Consider the following 15,701-nt stretch of genomic DNA (forward strand, 5'->3'; position numbering starts at 1 on the left):
AAACACAGTTCACTAAAGACTTCCAGTTGGTCCATTGTTTTAAAAGTGGCATTGATTGTTAAAAGTTGAAGGTGAGACAATGTAAACACTGAGATGTCATGATACTATATATTTGTATCTACCACTTAGCAAATAATAACCACCCAGAGTGTCCTAGTGTAACTGGTCCTACTCATTCTAACCAGCCTCACTGGCATGGGAGGCAACCACGCTAACAATGATGCTAAAGACCGCAACCTTCTAACGTCAGTTGCCATTGCACCTTTTGAGACCAGGGGAGTGAGGTTTACCTGTATAGCTCTTTACTAGCGGGCCTCCATTAGACTCACACCCCTAAACTTTGAACCAACTTCACCACCATGGGAGGCAGGTGCACTAACAAGGACGCTAAAGACCGCAGCCTCTAGCATCAGTCGCTAATGAGCCTCTTGAGTCCAGGGGAGTGAGCACAGTTCTGACTAGCTGACCTCCATTACACTCACCTCCCTAAACTTCACTCCCATCCGGGTCACGGCACCAATGTGACTGGTCCTACTCACACCGCTCCAAGCGTGATTTGAACCAGCATCACCAGCATAGGAGGGTGGTGTTCTAAAAAGGATGCAGCCTCTACGCCAGTTTCTAGTCTGCCTCTTGAGGCCAGGGGAGTGAGGTTTACCTACACAGCTCTTTATCAGCTAGCCTCCATTACACTAGCAACTGCCTATTCTACACCTGTTCAGATCTCATTCCAATTTGAAACCATTTTACTTTTTGGTGACTAATTCATATGAATGTATAAGGCCTCATTCATACGTTTTTGTATGATCTGCTTACGCCCAAGTGGCAATTGTTTAGGGATAGACCTCCATGCTAAATTTATTTTCTAAAAGTCATGCATTTTCATATGATTCGTACAAGTTTATAAGAAATCGCCACCTGGAAAAATACCTACATTGAGATCAGGTTTTTTTCAAACTTTAATCTCTCTTTAACTTAAATATCATAATGACATACAAGTCAAATAACCTTTAGACTTCATACTAAAACATCCAAAGTTTATCTTGACAGACTTTCCTGTTCTAGTTTATAAGTGAAAACCTTAAATGAACTATGCTCTTTAAGTCTGAAGTAAAGGTTTGAGCCAACCTTCACTGTCTGAAAAGAGCTTCTTCTAACAGTGATGAAAATATTCAAGATTTTTATATTTATTAGAATCTTTCAGAAAATACTTTACACAAAGTGTTGTACAAATGATGTTATGGAACTAGTTGTGCAAACTTTGTGACCCATGTACCGGAGGCCAGATGGTGCTGCATTTCCAACACCAGCTGTTCCTTCGATAGCCATAGAAACTGCTTCTAATGAGAGGATATCCACACATACTGATGCTCTGCTGCTAGTACATTGAGAAACCTTTGCTTTCATTAACACTTGCACAGTATGCATATAAAAATGAATATGACTTCAAATTACAACCACCACTAAGCAGGTTTATGCTTCTCAAGGCCAGTGACAGTATCTAGTCCAATTCATTTGAACTCAGCCTTGGTCTTAAAAGATTCCTGCCTTAGGCAATACGTCCACTGCCTTGTTGCTATATTTAGTGGCTAAGCCCCATATTGAATTAATTTTTTGAAAAATAGAATTGGGAACAAAGACCTTTTCCATTTTACAATACTAGAAGCCAATTATGTTTGTGTGGATTTTCATTGGATTTTTAGACTGATGGAGAATTTCCTGCAATCTTTTCCTGGTGAGAGTACTAAAGAGCATTTAAATGACAGAAAGACTGCAAGGAAAGTTCAGTGTCGCTGTTACTCTCTGCATATGGTTAAACTGCTAGTGTTGGCCCCAGTAGAACACTACTGTCTCTCCATATCAATCCAGTTAGTGGCTCGCTGGGTTTGTTGTCACGCTCAGCGGACGCTGGTTGGCTGATGCAATGGCTCCTTTCATCTCTAGGTTATCACCAATACACACTGCATTCAGCACGATGAGCTTGAAAGCACATTTTCTAGGAATATGCAGCTCTCTGTGGCATCTACGCAACATGCCATAAGCCTCACAGACCCAGATCAGTTCTTAAATGAATTTCAATAAAGAGCTTCTAAAGGCAAGTGAATAACTGAAGTCTTTTCAGAGACATATAATTGGATTATTGGACACTGGTAAAGGTTCAGAACAGTGTATCTCAAGGATGATAACTTGGATGTTAATTTGGTTCAGCGAACCCAAAATGGTTGTTCTTTGGCATCACTGTGAAGACTCCATATTAGAACCTTCATTTTTAAGACTTTATGTATGAATTTACAAGTAATAAGTTGATGAGATGATGACCACTCATGCTATTTTTTCCTGTTCTGAGTGGTTTCACACATTTATATTATTGCTCTCTTGGTTTTGTGCAGGAGTTGATTTTTTGGATGTATTTTATGGATTGTATTTTATGATTGCTGTAATACCAGATTACAGATTTTCTCTATGGAATCACTGTCCACGGATTCCAGCACACATTTCAGTCTGCCTCATTACAAGCTTTTATTCAGATGAAATCCAATTAGTTACAACATGGTCCATGCAATTTCACTTTCACAAGAGGGACAAACAGTAAATGGCTTGAACATTTCTGGCCTTCCTGAAGAGTATTATTCTAAAATGAATGAAACTGGACATTTTTTTCAACAATGAAAATTGACATTTTTTTTTTTTTTTTTTTAATAAGGAATGAACCCTTCAATATGTCCCGACCCTAATTTTGTTTATTTATTTTTTCAACAGGAAATTAAAGTGTCTTTTACAAGTGCTAATTTTGGACCCTTCACATGAACTGAAGCAGAGTGATCTGTCACAGCACCAAACGCTCCCTATCAACATCACTTTAAATAACATTTTCTCTTATTGCTCTGAGAGCAATCCTGATGAATTCAATTATACATTGCACTTTTATTAGAGCCGCTGAAGGATGCCCAATGGCTCAGCTTTATTTGTCTGTTTTAAAGAGTCGTTCTTTAGCATTGCTTTCTCTCTGAGAGGAGGAACACACACAGTTCAGACAACAATCTAATAAATCTTACATAAACCTTGACGGTGCCTATTGCCACTATCTTTGCACTCAGAGCGACAGATCCATTTGCGTTATTGATGTTTTAGCACTAACATGTAGACAGATCTTTATTCTGAGAGGGCTGAAAACATTAGCCCCACTTTCAGAATTATGAGAGTGTAGGAGGACAGAAAGACAGAATTGTTGAGTTAATGTGATTATGCATTCATAGGATAGTGGAACAAATGAAAGGAATAGTTCTGTCATCATTTACTCACCCTCATGTCGTTCCAAACCCGTATGGCTTTCTTTCTTCTGTGGAACACAAAAGGAGAAAATCTGAAGACCGTGCCGGTTGCTCTATTGGACACGAAAATAATGAACAGGGACTGAAGCTTTCAAGCTTCAAAAAAGGACCATGAAAGTACTGCACTATAATTCAAGTCTTCTGAGGCCATACTATAGCTTAGTGTAAAAAAAAAAAAAAAAAAACTATTTCAGAGAAACAAGTACTCCAGTTCATGAATTAATCATTCTGTCCAGATCAAGCGATTCAAACAACGCAAATGACTGATTTGTTCACTAAATGCACTTCTGTATTTTCAGATATATATGTTTTAAATACATTTCAAAATATACAAGGGAAAAAATAAATAAATAAATAAAAATTTTGGTCCTGAGTGCAAGAATTTAAATAGTAAAGGCTTAGTGGCAGGGAGTTACTTTCTGTTTCCAGTGAAGAATCTAGCGCATTATAGGCAAGTTGATAAAGGCTGCAAATAGAGAAAACGGCGCAACGTAAAATTAGAAAAACTTCAGTGTTTGTAGTCAACATTTCAGTCTGGATGACCATGAACACAGTGTTTTATGGCCAAACTAAGCTGTTCTGTCTGTTTCGCCTGAAGCATACGCTGTTGCGTACAGATAAGAAAACTGTTCTGTTTTTACCATAATTCTGATTAAAAAGTAGACAATGTGCGATACAATTTTCAGTGATAAACCCACTCTTACAATAATTGTTCTGTTAATAACCCTCTGTCTGTTTGGCTGTCATGTGGGCGGGATACAGAAATGCGGAAGTATCTGTAGTATTCACAAAAGCCCTGGAGCTGACAAAAGTCAGTCTTATGCTGACAAATAAACATGAATTTCTCTGTCCAAGACAACAACAAGTAAACATTGTTCATTTGCATGCACTACCGATATTGTAACAATATGAAAATGGGTGGAACACTTTTAAATATATTTATACTTATATTTTCACATATAGTTTTTGGCCATCTACAATGTAAACATGCTTATAATGTCCAAACTATGTTTTAAAAGCTACACACTCTAAAAAAATTACTGTAAATGACTGTGACTAATGATATTACCCAGAATGCATTGTTTTATGGTATATTACTGTTTCAATGGAAAATGGTATTTTACTGTGTACATTTTTTTTTAAACATTTTTAGAGTGCATTTTGCATACTTTAAAATGTATTTTAAGATTTCAAATTACTTGTCTTGACTCTTGAAGTACATTTTCAAATACATTTTGGCATTTGAAAGTTTAAACAAAATATATTTATGCATGAAAAATATATTTTTACTGCAAGCCACAGTTTTTACAAAATATATTTTACATACTGCACTGTACACCCTAATGTTCAAAATAATTAATTGGTTTGAGTAGGACAAACTTAAATTAAACAAATTAGTTCAGTCAAATTAACTTCTACAAGTATTTATAACTTTGTTTTTCTTTCAAGTTCACAGAACTGATATATATTTTATGTAAACTGAACTGTTTCATTGTTTTGAGTTTTATGAACTTATTTCTTTTCATTTAGTCGGACTTAAGTTTAATTATTTCTATTTCTATTTTTTGTGCAAGATTAATGTTAAGTGGTAGATTATTAATCGTGATTAATGTTTTGTTAGGCTCATTTCTTGTGGGTTTTTGGAGAGTTACGAGTGGTGCATGCGGCTTGGTTTGAGAGCAAGCATGTTAAATGCTTTATATTGCTGTACTGTATCAGCAAGTGCTATACCATGCTATTGTTAACATAAATTAGCAAGTTAGCTTTTGTTTTGTTTTTTAAATTAGCTTGTTATAGCTAGTTAATTTTACACTAATATGTTTACATTTGGGTTACATGATAATTTTAAGTTAAATGTATGAGTGTACTCAAACATTTCAAGTTAAGAACAATTAAAATGTATGAGTACAAAATAAAAATCTGCCAGTTCTGCTCACTTAATCTTTTAATTTCTTGTTTATTTGTCCTCAATTTTTTTAAGTTTTGCCAACTTATTTAGGTTTACAGTGTGTATATTTTGGCCAGAAAAAAAAACTATTTTGCTGTACGAGATAGACTCAAAAGTTTTATAGATTACTTATATAACACTTTTATGATGCTTTTGCACCCTTTTTAAAGTTTGAAAGCTTCAGTCCGCATGAAAAAGTGTGGCCAGCACAGTCTTAAGAATTTCTCATTTTGTTTGACAGCAGTGATGACAATTTTATTTTAGGATGAACTATTTCTTTAAAATGATTTAAACAAAATATTACAACAAAACTAATGGCTCCATACTCACACTAAACATGCAACACTGGCACATACTGTATAAGCTTAATTATATTTGGGAACATATGAACGCTACTGATTCAAGAAAACAGATGTAAATGTCAGCTCATAGTGTCATTTAGTCATTATTTTACGGCCTGGTCCTGTGTGTGAGGCATATTGATGGAGATTACTTAGTAGTAATAAGAAAGCCTGCCATATTGAACACATCAATCATCATGATGAATATGTTACTGATTACAAATTCTAATGAAACAAAGATGGGGCTTGCATTGACCCATAGTGTGAATCTACCAGAGTAAAAATGAACACCAGACGGAAGCCAGGTTTCATTATGACATAATAACTGAGAATGAATGATCACAGGGTGCTGGGAAAAGAAATTAGCTTTGACCTTTTGCGTGGTCTAGAGGTTTGAATCGGTAGTTTTCCTCATCTACAGTCAAACCAAGAATGCTCATTCCCTAAAGGCCTGAGGCAGATTGCAAAAGGAATTATAATATCTCTGTAAAAGACAACCATTTTTTATTTTTTTTTTTTCCCATAGGTTGGACTAGTCTTATTAGCCCTGTTGGTTGATGCTGAAACAATAACATTCAAAAGTCCTGTGAAATTTAGCTCCAACGCTAATCAAACTCACCCGCCTGTAATCCTGAAGACCTTGTTCTGGTGTGTTTGATTAGGGTTAGAGCAAAACTCTGCAGGAACTCAAGGGCCAGGTTTGAGAAACTCTGTCCTAATCAAACACCCAGTTCAACTCATAAGCTCTTGGGGGGCTACTGTCCTGTAGAGTTTAGGTCTAACTCCAATTAAGCACACCTGAAACAGCTAATCAAGACTGTTCTTTTAACAACTGTCATTTTTATTTAAGGCCTGGGACACACTAGACGATTTTCAAATCTTAACCAATTTTAAAACTGTTGGAGACCACAGACATAATGACAGTTTCAATTCAAATAATTCAAATAATTCTCTGAATGCACACACTAGATGATTCGACCAAACTGCGAGACCACACACCTGCTGCTTGCAGGAACAATAAGACAGTGAGACAAGTTCTCATGGAGACTCACAAGATCAAACATGACTTGAGAAGAAAAACAAATGGAGGACAATCAACTTTGTCAGCTGGCTCTCCTGCCACTCATTCTGCTTTACAATGAAAAACAAAATGGGTGATCTTTTTTCTCAATACTTTCGTGGCATGATTGTGGCTGCCAAGTTTCAGCTAAAGAAGCTTGCAAAATCTGGTAGGTGACGCTTGCTTGCTTTTATTTGGCTATTGCACATCAGAGGCAGCCCGATCAAGAGTTGTAAATATCAAACATGTTTGATATTTACAATTTGAGATGCTCCGTCTCGATCTGGACCAGTTAAATAAATGTAATGACAGCACACAATAGAAGATTTTTTTGGACAAAAAAATCTTCTATTGTGGATTAACAATATACCTACTGCTGTATATGCTGTTAATTTGAACCAAACAACAAAAGAACAATAGAAAATCACTCACCGCTCTTGACTGAATAACTTTAGTAGCTTTAATAAGAATAAACTTGGCAGACTGTGTACAGCTCATCAGGGAAGGAGCTAAGCTAACAGGGCAGAGTCAAGAGTCATGGATAGGGCCTGTTCCAAGACGTCACATTGTAGTACATTCCTGAACAGTTCATTTTGAGACACTGGATTGGAAATAAATGGATTGGATAAATTTTTACTACAATAGGTGGTTGTGTACATACACTGTGAACACCTATATTGTTTTTGAACATATGTCAATTTTGCATAATAGGTCCAATTTAGGCCCTTTGCTGAGGGTCCCGACAAGCATGGGCAAAATTTGACTCTCGAGGTAAGGGGGGCAATCATTTTTTTTTTTTTTTTGCATGTACACCATTTTTTTGTATCTGCATCATCAAATTATTTTAAAAATAATTTTAAGCAAACAAGTTTAAGTTTGTGTGTTGTTTATTTACTCATTTATTTAATAATTCCCTTATTATCATGGGAAATGACGTGGACGTTATGTGAATCAGTGTCCATCATTTTGCGAGCAACTGGTGATAAAGAAAAATGCCACGTTGCAATATTGAAAATATTTCCATTTTAAACCATGAAGGCGAGCCAGTTGATATTACACAAACAATGTGCAAACTTTGTGCGAGTTATGCGGGTGAAGAAGTCTCAAACTCCAGTTAGTTAGGCCTATTCACTACAGAAACTGAAAGTAAAAACTGACTGAGCTTTGGCATCTGATGCTGCAATAATGGCGCATATTATCTTATAGAGACAATGAGAGATGAATCTAATTTATTTTCTTAATATTTCTCTTGTGGCCATAGTGAGAAATTTTTTTTATTTTTCATGAATCGAGAAGTATTTCGTGTTAAACAAGTTATTTAAATGAGGAGTTAGCTAACTAACTGTATTGTCCTCGGAGCACGTCAGTTATGCGGTGATGTGCTATGTATCGCGGGGCAAATGAATTGCAATATTAATTTAATAATAAAAGTAGCATGATGATAAGAAAAATAATTTAATAGCCCTGCATGCCCGTCCGCTATATGCCACTGTGAAGGGATAAATGGCGTTCGGCGTGGCATCAAATCGATGAACTGTTTTATCCAATCCACATGCATGGACCGTTCAGGGTTTAGTACTGCAATGTCTGAGGCTCTCCTGTCTCATGATGTTTCTCATGTGTTTTCAGTCGGCGCAAGCAAGAAACGTTTACTACACTGTGGAGCTTTGACTCTCTGAGCAGTGGTCACGCAGCCAAATTTTTATGACTACGGATGGTGTGCGTGTGCATGCGCCGAACGTGTCTCTCCGTGCTCATGGGCACTATCTTGTCTATCTTGAAGAAAGATTTGCGCACTCAACTGTGCGCGAGACAGAGGGGAACATGGGAAATGAAGTATATCCGGGCCTTAACCACTCCAAAATAGTGGACTGGAGCTGACGGATCACATCAGGAAAAATATGGGGCGGCATTTGCGCATTTGAGCTAAGGGGCCTCACTGGAACTAAGGGGCCAAGCCCAACCATTGAAAAACAATCCCACACCATAATCCCCCCTCCACCAAACAACAGCATGCGCTGACCCGCTCTGTGATTTTACGTGGCCGACCACTTTGTGGCTGAGTTGCTGTTGTTCCCAATTGCTTCTACTTTGTTATGATACCACTAACAGTTGACCATGGAATATTTAGTAGTGAGGAAATTTCATGAATGGACTTATTGCACAGGTGGCAACATATCACGGTACCACGCTTGAATTCACTGAGCTGCTGAGAGCGACTCATTCTTTCACAAATGTTTGTAGAAGCAGTCTGCATGCCTAAGTGCTTGATTGTATACACCTGTGGCCATGGAAGTGATTGGAACACCTGAATTCAATGATTTGGAGGGGTGTCTCAATACGTTTGGCAATATAGTGTATATTGTGTAGTTGTGACACTTGAAACAGCATTATTTTTGCACTTCTGTTTGGAGAACTTATGAGAAAATGACCTTTTTTTTTAAATAGTTGTTTGTTTATTTATTGAATAAGTAAACCTACAAACATTTACAACTAAACAATAGTCAGCAAGAAATCAAATCTATCAAATAACATGAGTAGGTTAGTATTATAAGGCAATCAGCAGTAAGTCACAGAGACACATAAAGCCCTATTTTCTGATGTCTCTTCACTGTATTGTCGTCTTTTCTCAGATGTGCCAAAGTAAGATATATCTCTAGGGGGTTTTACTGCAGTGGTGGCTTTTATGAGCAAGACTTTCTCAGAATGAAGATCAATAAATAAATGGCCTTCAATGTCTTCAGAGCCACCCTAAAAATAGCACATGCTCTATTTGAACTTGTGTGACAAATGGTAGTGTTTGTTTGCTTGAAACTACTAAACCAGAGGAAAACCAGCAATGGGGATTCAGAGAGACAGAATCAATAATTATAATCCACTCTCAAACTTTAAATCTACCCTGCAGTAAATGAATCCTGTCACTCTGATTTCTCAGCCTCATCTTGGATGGAGGGGTAGAACAAACAGTTCAGTGAGTGACACCAGAGAAACAGCAATGTGTCTTATCAGTATGAACAAGCAAAGCACACACCCTCTGTGAGAGAAGGTCTGAATGACAGATGAGAAGAGCCCATCGTGATGCAGAGCTGCTGATGGATAATTTTCCTCTCGTGCTGATTTAAGATCTGTTAAGTCTTTTCAATTGCTTTGAATGGCCATTAAACTATTTTATTTTAAACTAAAGAGAACAAAGAAGGCTTGTTGACCTAAATTCTGTTCTTATTCATTAATTTCGACACCATCACTCAACCATTGGAGAAAAGTGCCTGTGCCGACATTTCTGCAAAATATTATGTTGGTTTTTGCATGTTTCGCAACACTTTCAAAAAAGTAAAATGTCCAGTGAGTTGTGATGAAAGTGCATTCATTTTTTATCTAAAACAGATGAACGATATAATAAACAATTTTTTATGTTGGTTGCAGTATCGTGACAGTTTGGAAATGCGAGTGGTGCTAAAAGGTCAAAATCCCTGATGACTGTGAGCAAAATCAAAGAACGAACTAGTGTGTTCATTTTGAACAAAACCAGATCAACACAAAGTTCATTTAGGGAGTTGAGCACAAAATCCAGCTCCAGCTAATAAACAACTCTGAACAACCACTGGTCTGTGGCGATTACATAATTGGTAGGTTCCGCCTTCTTTGACATGGAAATTTTTTCCAGTCTTTTCCTTTTCCTTTGTCTTTTCCAATCTTTTCCTTTTCTTCTGTACAGTCCGTTAAGGTCAGATATCTGCCAAAAACATGAACACACTGGAGAGCTGCTTTATAGTAGAAAGTGAAACTGAAATTCTAATTCTAATTGAAAGACCCTGACACTGTTTTTTCATGTTTAATACTGTAAAGCTGCTTGCTTTGAAACAATCTATTGAATAAAGTGCTATATAAATAAACATGACACCCCCTAAACCTAACCGACAGTGTTAACAAAAGCAAATGTGAGATAAAAAATTTCTTTTATTGTGACTCGTGATTCACAGGACTCGTACCCGAACGCTTCACATTCCAAATAAAGTGCTATACCAGGTGTGCTACTGAGCAAGTATACTACATTAGAAAAGCCACATACAGCCCAAATTCTGGAAATGTTGGGACGTTTTTTAAATTTTAATAAAATGAAAATGAAAAGACTTTCAAATTACATGAGCCAATATTTTATTCACAATAGAACATAGATAACATAACAAATGTTTAAATGGAGAATTTTACACTTTTATTCACTAAATGAGCTTGTTTCAAATTTGATGCCTGCTACAGGTCTAAAAAAAGTTGGCACGGGGCAACAAATGGCTGAAAAAGCAAGAAATTTTGAAAAGATTCAGCTGGGAAAACATCTAGCAACTAATTAAGTTAACTGATATCAGGTCTGTAACATGATTAGCTATAAAAGGGACGTCTTCAAGAGGCAGAGTCTCTCAGAAGTAAAGATGAGCAGAGCTGTGAAAGAGTGCGTAAAAAGATTGTGGAACACTTTAAAAACAATGTTCCTCAACGTCAAATTGCAAAGGCTTTGCAAATCTCATCATCTACAGTGCATAACATCATCAAAAGATTAAGAGAATCTGGAGAAATCTCTGTGCTTAAGGGACAAGGTCGAAGACCTTTATTGGATGCCCGTGGTCTTCGGGCCCTCAGACGACACTGCATCACTCATCGGCATGATTGTGTCAATGACATTACTAAATGGGAATGGGAATACTTCCAGAAACCACTGTCGGTAAACATAATCCACTGTGCCATCTGCAGATGCCAACTAAAGCTCTATCATGCAAAAAAAGAAGGTATATGTGAACATGGTCCAGAAGCGCCGTCGTGTCCCGTGGGCCAAGGCTCATTTAAAATGGACTGGTTCAAAGTGGAAAAGTGTTCTATGGTCAGACGTCCAAAAATGACATTCTTGTTAGAAAACATGGACACCATGTCCTCCAGGCTAAAGAGGAGGTAGACCTTCCAGCGTGTTATCAGCATTCAGTTCAAAAGCCAGCATTTCTGATGGTATGGTGGTGCATAAGTGCATGCGGTATAGGCAGCTTGCATGTTTTGGAAGGCACTATGAATGCTAAAAGGTGTATAAAGGTATTAGAGCAACATATGCTCCCCTCCAGATGACATCTATTTCAGGGAAGGCCTTGTGTATTTCAGAAGGACAATGCAAAACCACATACTGCAGCTATTACAACAGCATGGCCTCATCGTAGAAGAGTCTGGGTGCTGAACTGGCCTACAGTCCAGATCTTTCACCTAAAAATACGTTAAAGATGACCACAAACTCTTCAGCAGCTGGAAACCTATCAGGCAAGAATGATACCAAATTTCAACACCAAAACTTTGTTTTGAAAAGAAGAGGAGATGCTACACCATGGTAAACATGACCCCGTCCCAACTATTTTGAGACCTGTAGCAGGCATCAAATTTGATATGAGCTAATTTTGTGCATAAAATCAGATCACCATTAGGTGATGTATATGGCAGGTGCCTATCGAATCATCTTGAGCCAATCAGAGGAAAAAAGAGTTTTGTTTCTAAAGTTATTCAAAAGTTATTAACATAAACGTGAGTCCAACTTTGGACAGTTGGTGGCACTAGAGCAATTAAGTTAGAGTCCAAATTTGCTATGGTGACAGTTCAAACTGTTATCGATTTGTATGCCAAATTTTATAACTTTCCCGCAAGCAGTTCAATGGGCTGCCATAGACTCACAAGCAGAATAAGAAGAATAAGAAGAATGACAACTAAAACAATAAGTGCCTACGTACCTTCGGTCTGCTCCTGTAATCATAATTTATGTGAAAAGGAATAAAAGTTAAAGTTATTTTTATTTACTTATTGACATTTTACTTCCACAACTTGTTCGTTTAAGCTGGAAACTGCAGTAAATTGTATGTATTGGTGCAATTTTGATGTTTTGAAAAAAAGAAGAAAAAAAAAAAAAAGAGCCATGGCTACCATTGTATCATTTGCAAAAACACTTTAAAAACTGGAGGGCTGTATTACATGTCGAGCTAGTGCTCAGATTTGATGAACAAACAAACGTGAAGGTTGAGTACTGCTGGAATATAAACAGCTGTAATGAAAAAACACATTGGTTACAGAATCATCATGGATGACAATTGGTGTCTGTAGCATCTGTGATAAGTGCCTTTGCAGAGTTTGGTCCAGGTCACATTTGTTGGGTTGTGGACAATACTACTTGTAAATATGGCTGATCTCTGCCAAGCTGTGCATGAAAATTGTGAAATTGTACAGGTGGAAAAATTGAAAGTGGCACAGTAGCTTTAGCATGCAGCACAGAGCACACGCACCAGCTGACCTTTGCTATAGCCCTTTATTCCTCACAAATGGGTTTGAGGTTGTGATGAATATTTGCTCCCTTGAGAAGAAGTATAGTACTAAACTTGGTGAGAATGTTGAAATTAGGTCATGTTGTTGTGTCTTTGAGCCATGCAGGAGCATTTAGGCAGTTGCGGTTTGGAAGGCACCCAACTTTACTGCTGTTTGTGCCAAAATGAAGCATCATGAAGCATCATCCAGAGCATGTTCATTATAAATGGTGGAGAATGCTTCACATACGCACAGTCTCATTGTGCCAGTTGCGCTGGCTCTTTGCCTTTATCCGGCTGGGAGTGTATCTGAGCAATCATAATTGGTACATGGAGAATTCAGTCACACTCTAAGCAGTGATAAGAAACACTGTTAGTGCCAAATACAGAAAACATAAACAGGCTTTCTTTAGAAATTTGGGGTTTGTCTCTATGGAAAACATCAGACCATGTTGGAAATGCAACATCAGCTCTGTTTTTCCTCATCTAGATTGTTTCTCATTGATTGATTGAGTGCATGCTTACACTAATAGAAAGTATCAAGGATTGACCCTCATGTTCTATTTGGGGTACTTCAATTGATTGAGGGTCCTTTTAATAGATTGGAAAACATGTTTAACATTGACCTTACTAACAGGGAACATTCTCAGAACTTTAGCTAATATTCTGGCAAGGTTCTATACACTAATGTCAGTTGTTTGTATTTTACAGTGTGTTTTTGCTGAAATACTAGATCAGTTTTTTGAAAAGTGGATGCCAACTTTGTGATAGAACAGGTGGTTAAAGCTTCAGTAATATCTGGTAGCTGGAATTTGTTTATATCAGATAAACATATTAAAACAATTTGAAGGGAAAATAGCTACTATTATTTTTAAACAAAATCATTGAGGTCTCTGAAACCCCCCCAAATAAAGTAGCATCAATCTCATCATAACATGAGCGTTAAGATGTAACCATGCAAAAGCAATTCTCATAAATTATATGGTTAACAGTCTGCATACTGCAGATAAAGTATTGTACATGCACGCATGTTTTTATGCAGTCACCAAAAGGAATCATAAAATATGGATTTTAATGGTACTCGGCTTAATGCATTACACTAAAACCCCTTTAAAGAGAGCAAGAGGAAAGTCACTCATCACTCATTGATGCAAATTAATGCTAATCAGACTTCTGTAAAGTTACACCCTTTGCTGACCCATTTAACAATTTCACTAGGGAAGGATCTCTAGTGCACATGTATGTATGTATGTATGTATGTATGCATGTATAGTCATTTTATGGATGTGTGAAGAATGATCCCCACAGGGAGTGTCATTATGACATTAAAGGAATGTGTTCAATACAGGTTGAACTCTATTGACAACATAATGGTGTCAGTTTGTAAAGCTGTATATAGTTTTTTCCCCTCATTAGTTTTTGGCTTTTCCCAGTGTCTAGTACATGTTTTCAGAAGTCTTCAGACAGTCAGCTTTTTAATTGCTATAATACAAAATGCACTTAATGACCAAAGTCTACAGCATTTAGGAAATGGAGGATTTTTTTTTTTTTTTTTACACATTCAATCATTGGCAAAACGTATCTACAGCCATTTCACACACATCTATATATTGTTTTATGCTTAAATTTAAATTTAAAATTTTTCATATTGAAGAATATCTGGATTTTTTGAAGATTTACAACAATTTAAGGATGATAAAGGTTTGTCAGGTCTTTTTTATTTTATCTTTGTTTTCTACTGGATTTGCTGTTGTATAAATTAAAATGTCTAAAATACGAAGCACTTAAAAGTTATCTTCACAGGTTTTTGTCACGATTCTCTAGTGTAATCTAGTGCTACTGTTCTATAATTTGTCTAGGTAGAACCTAAATTGACGTGTGTGCGTAATGGCGTGTGACATTTTATGACATTAAAATTCATTTATTTTTTATAACACTGACAATGAAGTAATGTGATAGTGAGCTAAAATTAAAATGACTGAATCACAAAAGCATCTGAGCACTTAATTCAGTCAAGCAGGGACTATCTTTCTTATACACATACTGCAAGTCTAAAATTGCAGGCACACATTATTACTATGTAGAATTTTAGTTTTATATGTGGTAAGTTCTCACCTACTAATAATTCATTTATATCTCGGATGACATACAGTATGTGGACTGACAAAATGGAGCATGTCCCTTAATTTTCTAGAAAGAAACAGAATTTTTCTCTGTGCTGAAGTCAGTAATGTCTCAACATTTTCCACCAAAATGTGTTTTTCCTCAGACATGCACAGTAAATCATAAGAACGAGTGGGCAGACAGAAAGAACTCTGCAACATACTTTGATTCTCACCAAAACGTTCCCCCAAAGGAATCATGTCACAGATTGTGTAGTATACATTTTGGTGTGTTTTGCTCTAGGCCATCTGGCACTGTTTAACACTGAACTTTGCTCTTTTGTTCAAGCTAAAGTGAAAAACTTCTAGTGTTTTTGAAGGCATTGGGCTATGGGGAGCCATGTCACATTACCAAAGACATCAAAGCTCGGCATGGATCTGAAAAGACAGTGGCTGAAATCTCTACACTAGATACAAGAATATCTACCTACAGATATTGCTGTGAGCAGACTTCAGAATGAACTGTTTCTTAAACCTAATGGTGTGAAATGGCATTTTGCATTATTTCTTTTATTAAAAATATGATAACACTTTACAA

This window comes from Megalobrama amblycephala, linkage group LG1 (genome assembly GCF_018812025.1).
Source record: "Megalobrama amblycephala isolate DHTTF-2021 linkage group LG1, ASM1881202v1, whole genome shotgun sequence".
Lineage (NCBI taxonomy): Eukaryota > Metazoa > Chordata > Actinopteri > Cypriniformes > Xenocyprididae > Megalobrama > Megalobrama amblycephala.